Genomic DNA, 8,719 nt, shown 5'->3' on the forward strand with positions numbered 1-8,719 from the left:
TTAATGAATTAATGAAATTATTTTCAATTAGAATAATGCTGTTGAGGATAACATTCTTCCAGTATAGAAGAGAAGTTTTTTTATTTATAATTTAGAACCTCATAGTACCAATCGTACAAAAAGTTTTTTTATCCAAATAACCCGTTGCTCTAATCGAAAGTTAAATTCATGTTTATATCAACACCAACACCGGTAATAATTATACTTTTGATAACCATGATATTAAATCCTTATATTTTTAAAAATATTATAGATAATGATTCAAATTATATTAATTTGTCGATTATTTTCTGTTTCGACAAAATCGCACAAATTTTCATGAAAACATCTGAGACAAATGTACACTAGAAAAAGGTCTGGTTATATTAATTAGAATTCTAGTTGAAAATGGACAAATGAAAATTTTCTATTATACGCCTATCATAATTCTAGTTGAGCTAATCAGAATTCTGATTGATGTAATCAGAATTTTCTGGTTCGTTCATTTTCAATCAGAAATTCTCATTACATCGAATACTTGAGGAAAAAAGCGTAGAAAACACTGCGCTACGCCACTGGCATCCGCTGATATGACGCGAGAGGTGCGTATCCAACGGGCGCGTGTCTCAGCTTCTACACGGAACAGGATACGCACGGGCACGCATCCCAGGGAACGCCACGCATCTCACCCGCGGCGCCGTATCGATTTTCGAATTAGTCGCTCGAGAAAATTTTACTACGGCGCCAAAGAGAGGCGCTAATCGACAGCGATACGCTCACGCGATCATCATCGCGAGGGACGCACGGTTTAACACGCGTTCTCGCTTTATTCGAATTTCTAGTTTCTCCATTATTTATCTGTAGCGGTCGATTCACCGTGCGATTCACGCGGAGCGCGAAATTTACGGTAATGACACTATAAAATCGTGTCCGCAAGCGCGTAGGTCGACACGTGGAGATCGTTTTTATTGCCGTCGGTAGGGCACCAAGTGCGATAGCGTTTTTGTTTCTTCTTCGATAGCGGGATTTCAATACAACAGCCATGTCGCTATTTTCTTCATTTTACAATCGTATACGTCGTGTACGACGATCTCACGAAATAGATTTTATACTTTTGAATAAATAGTCCACATTTCTTTTTACGTATAGATTTTTAAATCTCATTTTATATTAAATTTATTCTGAGCTAAATTTCATTTATTAATTAAATTATTAAAGTGAATGAATTATAAACGATGCAGAATTTAGAAGTTTTTGTGAATTGAACATTACAAATGTTAATTTTAAAAACTGTAAGATTAAATCTGATTATTTGATAAATAAATCTTCTTCATTCATTTCAATCTTTCAAATTTATTTTTCTTTAATAAAATTAAATATTTAAACTTGAATGTTTAAATCGAAGAGAGTAAAATACAAAATCTAAGGAATCGTTTTAACATGTAAAAAAATGTTTTAACATGTAATATTTTTAACATGTAAAAACATACGCCTTTATCGCTGAAAAATACCCTGAAAAAATCTTCTTACGTTATTCGACTTACAACGTAAACGTTAAAGTACTTTTCATTATCACAAATATACTTCAAATTGATATATGATGGTCCAAATATGAAGGAAATACGACGACACAGGTAAACAAGAGAAACCAAGTTAAACTGCTGCTCATTTACGTTGCATCTAAATTAACAAGTTCTATATGATTGTTATAATGTAAGTGCAATTTAGCAGATTGTACAGGTAGCCTGCGTCTCGTAGTTTTGGCTTTTCGGCCCTTAAAACAACGAAATTGCACGCTGCGGCCAATACGGTATATACGTCGATGCGGTCGCGGCGGTGATACCGCCTCCTCGAAAACCGGTCCTGCTGCCGCCGCCGCTGCCCGCTGTCGATTTCGCTTGGCGAACACGCGATCGCCATCTTGGATCTGGCGAGGATGACGTCATTGGTACGGGGCACGGTCGCTTTATTCACTGCCGCTTACGCGCCTCGCATAGGTGCGGATGTTATATGTGATATACGCGTTCCTCGCTGGGGAAATTGTATTGGAAAATCGGCCAACTAATTAAGTGATTCTGATTCTAAATTTGTAGAGGAATAAAACTTGACCCGTAATAATTAAACATGAATTAAAATACACTCTCCCTCGCTTTTGTAGTTCATAAAAATATCTCTTTTTCTACAAAACAACTTTCTGAACTTTCTTTATATTCGGATTAATTTTAATGAAGAATCGAGAGACACAGAAGGTTGTTATTGTTAACAATATTACATTTAATAAATGATTAATTTTTTTTTAATCGCTAATGTAAATAATATCGATGTGCAATATATTGAGAAATTTTATAATTTATTAATAATGCACAAGGTGTATCATTCAATCATTGTATTCAATCGCGATATTCACATATATATACTTTTATATACGGAATACTGCATAACTAAAAATCTTTGTGTTGCTGATTTTTTGTTTCTTCTTTTAACTATCTATCGATACAGGTAAAAGAAACCAAGTTAAACTGCTGCTAATTTACGTTGCACAATTAATAAAATTTTATTCAGTTTCTAAGATTTGAGAGGCGATAATTGATAGAAAATTACTCTTTATACTACTTTAAAATTTTTTAATTACGAAATTAATGCTCATGAAAGACTGAAACGATTGTTTCGATTTGAAATTTATTTTATAATTTATTTTATAATATAAGAATATAAATCGCGTATTCAATTATCTTAAAAATGATCAATGTTTTAACTTTTCTATTCTTCATATTAGGTATAACATTTTTATTGAAGTCAATGATAAAATAAAATTTAATTTTAATTCTCGCACACATACTCTTATTGAAATTAATTTTACTTCAAAGCAAGTATGTATACGAATCATTAATAGGTATGATAGTAGATTGATTTTAATGTCGATAAATGCAGACTAGAAATCGCGGCAGACGCAATCGTGGATAATTGATTCAACAAGGATACAACTTTGCCACTGTGAGATCCGTAAGCTTGATAGGCAGATTCCCATGACGTATAATATAGATGTTCGTGAGTAAAGTATTTGCGATGAAATTATTAAGTGCGCGGAGGCGCGTGCGACCGTTGCGATTCGCATGTAATAGTGACTTTCTGCGTATAAGCACCGTAAAAGATTTTAATAGCATATCATTAATATGAATTTAAAAAATTGCACAGAAAATGGCCACTGTGCACGTTGCGCTCGCGGTAATAAATATTTTTCCCTTTGGCGACTATTATGTGAATCTTATCAATAGCTTATGTTTCATAATTCCCAGCTCACATTCCCTCTGCTTGTCGTACGCAATCCGACGGAAACTGCAAGTTCTGCGTTAGACTTATGTTAATCGTATACTTGCAATGCATTAATATATGTTATTATATATGCCTATCGTACGTTATTTCTCGTTTTTGCTGTACAGTGACCTATTTGCAAATGCATAAATATGGAAAACTATCTTTCTGCGACCAAGATAATTTTACATGTTTCTCATTTCAAAATTTATGCTTCAGTATGGGGAAGGGATGGACATAATCTTATTTCCGTAGACTTTATTATTATTTACTATAGAATATATGCAAAATGATAATAAATTTCATGATTTTTGTAATAATAAATTTATTATATCATATTTTAATAGGACGTAATTGAAATGAAAGATAATAATCGACATTATGATAAAAGATTATTGATGATAGATTTCGTTTTATTTATATAATCGTATTATATAAAATAAGTTAGAGCAAATTTATTATTACAAAAATTTCATGAGATTTATTATCATTTTGTCACATATATTCTATAGTAAATTTTATAATGATTTATAAAAAAATATTGTTTAAGCTTTAAGACGATAACTTCTTAATAATTAAATCTTCAATCACTTTCGAGAAAGCTGTTACAAGTGCACACATAACAATTTTATATAAATGTATATTTGATACCAGATAAAAAAAAATATATCTATGCTACAATTTGTTTTAATTAATTTTACATATTTGACACACTTCACACAATATATGTGTGCAAGAGGATGATTGAATTTTGTGTTTTACTTTCGTTTTAAATATGTCAGTCAATCGAAAATTATTAGACGCCAGAACTTTTTGCTCGAAATCTATTCGATTTCTAGAGGTAACTTGTTCAGTTCGTAATTGGTGGTCGCAAAAATGCGATCTATTTTCTTTCTATACACACATCATACTACGTCCCTGACGCAGCAGCTTTGCAACCATTCACTTCGAGCTAGAACACACTTTCGCAATAGCAAAAGTGTGATTGCTATAATTCCCAGCTGCAACGAGACAGCATAGTCCACAGCTGTCCCTCTGATATTTCGGTTTTCTTTTCTCCTATCTGATTCCGTTTGTATATCCGTTTCTCTGACGCACACGACAAGGCGCGAGACAAGATCGGCGCGATCGTTATGCACGGTATGTCGTTGATACACGACCGGCTAGAAGGACAATAGAATAGTGTTTCAGCCCTTTCAAGTGATTTTTACTGCTTTCAAGAAATAACTTTCAAGTGATAACTTGCTATATTTGTTTTATTGTCGGCGTACTTATTATTCTGAAAAACGATACATGATTCATGCTCTGATTGTATCTGTCCTCTCGGTTTCAAAGAATCGCAAATATAACAAGCTTTTATATTTATTCTACAAAGCATTACAAACGTGCTTATTATTGCTGCAAAGATCGATAGTGGGCAATATCCTGATTTCAATGTTTTTGCCCCTTTAGGAAGAAAATGTTTCAAATGGTCTATTGTCTATTTTATTAATCGTCATTATTGGTAACGATATATAAAAATCAGGGGGGGGGGGGGGAAAATGATAACTTCCTAACCGTATTAAGTAATTTTTGAGAAAACTGGCTGCAAGATGATTAACGATTAACGATTTTTAATATATATTTTTTATTTGATAGTAAAAAAAAAGTTTCATTTGTACTGTATATTTGTTTTAATTAATTTTTACATATTTGATATACTTGACGTAACAAACAGTGATAAATATAGTGATAATTGAAATGAATTTATATACATAAAATTTATTTTTTAATTTACTACAATTGATTATAATTAAAAATAACTATTAAAAATATGATAAAAAGATATAATACGTATTATCATCATTTTCTTTTATAATGTCGTTTTTCTTATTTTCTTTTTTTAACATGGCAACGCATTACTACATTTTTTTCGAGCATATTTACAGGAATATTTCGATATTACATTATATTTATTCAAAACTACATGCAAGAAATTGTGCATTGTTATGCATCACAGAGTGCATCTTCGCGTGTCATTCCTTTTTTGCCGCGAGTGGAAGAAGTTGTAGGCTGTTTCGCGATTCTGGAAAAAGGAAACTGCAATTTACTCACTCAGAATAATCCGTGTTATTTCCGTTTCTCTTTTTTATTCTTCTTAATCTGTTATTCCGTCCTTTTGTTTTTCCGCATGGATACAGCGGATTCTTCTCAATTATATTTTATTATTTTTACATCTACTATGTTATCATCTACTATTTTGTCAGAACAATTTTCATTTATATCTCCGTCTCAAATCAAGTTTACAAATATGTTTTTGTCTTGCGTATTAATTTAATAATAGGAAATAATTTATTCTCTGAGATATTTCATCGTTTATAATAACATGATTATAACGCAGCAAAATCATTCTTAATTTAAGATCGCTATTTTAACTTTCTGCGTACTTCAAATAAATAAAAGATAAGATTAAATATTGAATATCGATTATCCATTTGTCATTTGAAATTCAGTATTTAATCCCTTCGTGAGATCAGAAAGATCCAGCTTCTCGCGATTGGAGCAATAATTTCTCGTTTCATGTTAATTAATCCGATATTTTAGCTGGAATACCTGCTTAAAAGGAAAAATCGAATTCTGTAAGCCCGTATCGTCAAGAGCGACCAATCAAAAAGACTCTACAGCGCACACTCGCAGTGAACAAACTACGGTATAATTCTTGGTTCGCCTCTCGGTCCTTTAATCTGCCGGTTACGTTTATCCTCCTACTTTTCGTGCGTCCAGCGATGCGCGACAAACGCAATCGCGCGCGCGCTCGTGCATACACACGCGTGTGCGACAGCGTGCAAGGGCACACGCACGTGCGCGCGCGCGCGGCCAGTGAAAGTCGAGACTTTGCGCGCGGCTTTTGCGCAACGAGATCGTTGTTGTCTCCATCGGATACTGGTTCGACTTTAAAAGGCTCGATCGCAGAAAGGTATCGAGACATTCGGCGTGACTGGACGTTAACGTCATACCTGCTTTCAAGAATGAGACACGAAGGAAGTTCGCGCTAAGCATCTCGTAATCGAGTGAAAAAAAAATAGTGAGAAGAGATGCTAGAAATGGACTTAGCAAGCTGAATCGATGTCTATTTTTGTCTTAATTTTTTTTACATAAAGTGGAAATTATCTATCTATATTGTTTTGTAATTAATGCTATGTTTAGTGATCACAATAAAGAGATCACAATAAAATTAACAGAATTGAAAAACAAAAAAAAAATATTTAGAAATCTTTGCAATTAAACGTCAATATTTCTTGTAACATTATATAACGTACATAAGCATGTTTAATTTCTATTCGCACAAAGTGAGACATAATTTTATGCATGTTTAGATATTTATGTGAATATGCAATTTATGTAATTACTTTTTTCTAGATATGTTAATGTCGTTGTCTTATTTTGCATTGTCAACAAAAAAAATTTAAAGTGAATCGTTTTAAAGGTAAAAAGATAAACAGCTATTCTGCTTTTCAAATGATTTCAAAATGAATTATGTTCTTGTTTAACCTTGACATTTTTAAAATACTTTTATACTTTCTTATTTTTATATTCATATTTATTTTCATTTCTATATTTTTTCTGCTATATTTAAACGTGAACCTGTCAAAGTATGGTAAACAAAATTTATAGATACTCTTTAGACGTTTATGAAAGCAAACGCCTAATAATAAATATTACTGACTTTCGAATTGTAGCGACAATCATTTTTTTTAATTTTGTGTATTTTCTTCATTACGCTTTAAAAAAATCACAATTTTTCTTCCCAAAATACGTGATGCTTTCATAAAAGAAAAAAAAAAAAGAAAAATTGCAATAATGTCGAGGTCGAAGTTGTGAAATGATTACGTCTCTCTTGCTTTTTTTCATCATTTTGTTTCTCTCATGTCGTTTCGCATCGTTGCTATCATGTGTCTGCCATAATATACGAGTTCTTCCATCTATCTTCAAAAAGAGATTCTTGCTAGCGAATATCAAACATAAATCTGTCATCCCTTTTTCTCTTTGTTTTTCTGTTTCTTCTTTCATCTCTACGTTTCTGTTTTTGTAGTACAAGGTATCCGACGTGATGGAACGCACCTATCCTTTCCATTCCGTGTGGAATCGTCACCGCCCTGATGATACTTTTATGTAATAGTTCCGCGGAAAAGTATAAGTCACCCTGCTGCAGCACGACATCCGTGAGTAATCCCGTCAGCGACGTGTTTACAAGCACATGAGAAAAGTTTTGTCATCGTTTCCTAGCAGAAATAAACTCGAACAACGTAGACCTTCAATTATTTAAATAGCTCTTGAGAATTATTTTAAGAGGAAAAGCGATGATTAATACGTACGCGTGATTTATTTCACTCAAAAAAAGTGATCTTGCAGAAAATTATTTAAGTACGAAAAAATAGCTAAAATAGACAAATTTTTAGCAAGTACTACGATATTAGATATATATATATATATATTGCATCTAATCATATAGATGACAGAGATAGAATTTAGATTTGTGCTATAAATTCTATGCGTATGATAAATAATTTTCTATCAAATACAAAAATAGCAATAATTTTAGCTGGAGCAGCAAAATATTTTTTTTGCATGTTGAATGCAAATTGTAAATCGAGGGATCAATCAATTTTCACAGTCTTACATTTGACGCTTTTAAACTGATTATTGTATTTCTTATCTCAGCGTTCATCACAGGCGTACGTATGATTATATTTAGTTAAAAATTTTTTAAAGAAAAGCTCTTATTGCTTATTTCTAAAAGATGCATTACGTTATTTCGAAATAGTAGTATTTCATTCGACTGATTAGATTAGTTTGAGAAAGTTCCTCCATATTTACATAAATGCATTTGTATAGAGAAAGTCTCGTTAAATATTTGCAGTGAATACTTGTTAAGTTAATTCGCATTTCTTTTTTCTTTTAATAATATTTTTTAAATTTATCTCCTCTCGAATTTTTTTCACACAAACTTTAAGTAATTATATATTATATAAATAACATATTATATAAATAACAAAATTATAAATCTTTTATCGAGATACTTTAATAAAAAAATTGATTTTTACATAACATCTTTCAGAACGTGTTTTATTAAGATATTTTATACAATACGCAGCTCTTGTATTATATAAATATAATTTCTTGTTACTTAAAATGAAATAGAAAAGAGAAATAACTAGAGAAATAACTTTTTAAACATACAAGATTTTATAAAAATCTTTTTTAGATTCATTTTATAATTTTATTTTTAGACACTAATAAAAATTTGTAGCTGTTTTTAATTAGTTAATTAGACGTCTAAACTTTCAGATGATACAGAATGTTTCTGTCCGAGAAAGAAACAATATATTTTCTTCTCACAAATTTTCTTGAAAAGATCTATCTAGAATTTTACTTTTTTTTAAATATA

General features: G+C 31.4%; 1 protein-coding gene and 1 pseudogene across 1 annotated transcript in view; one reads left to right on the top strand and one right to left on the bottom strand.

The window, feature by feature from the left end:
- Window positions 1-8,719, top strand: part of LOC108694665 — a 30,493-nt gene that overhangs the window by 3,634 nt on the left and 18,140 nt on the right. The gene's annotated exons all lie outside the window — the stretch shown is intronic.
- LOC108694604 overlaps window positions 5,307-8,719 on the bottom strand; it is a 60,418-nt pseudogene continuing 57,005 nt past the window's right edge.

The sequence above is a fragment of the Atta colombica genome, unplaced genomic scaffold (assembly GCF_001594045.1).
Source record: "Atta colombica isolate Treedump-2 unplaced genomic scaffold, Acol1.0 scaffold121, whole genome shotgun sequence".
In the NCBI taxonomy this organism is placed as follows: domain Eukaryota; kingdom Metazoa; phylum Arthropoda; class Insecta; order Hymenoptera; family Formicidae; genus Atta; species Atta colombica.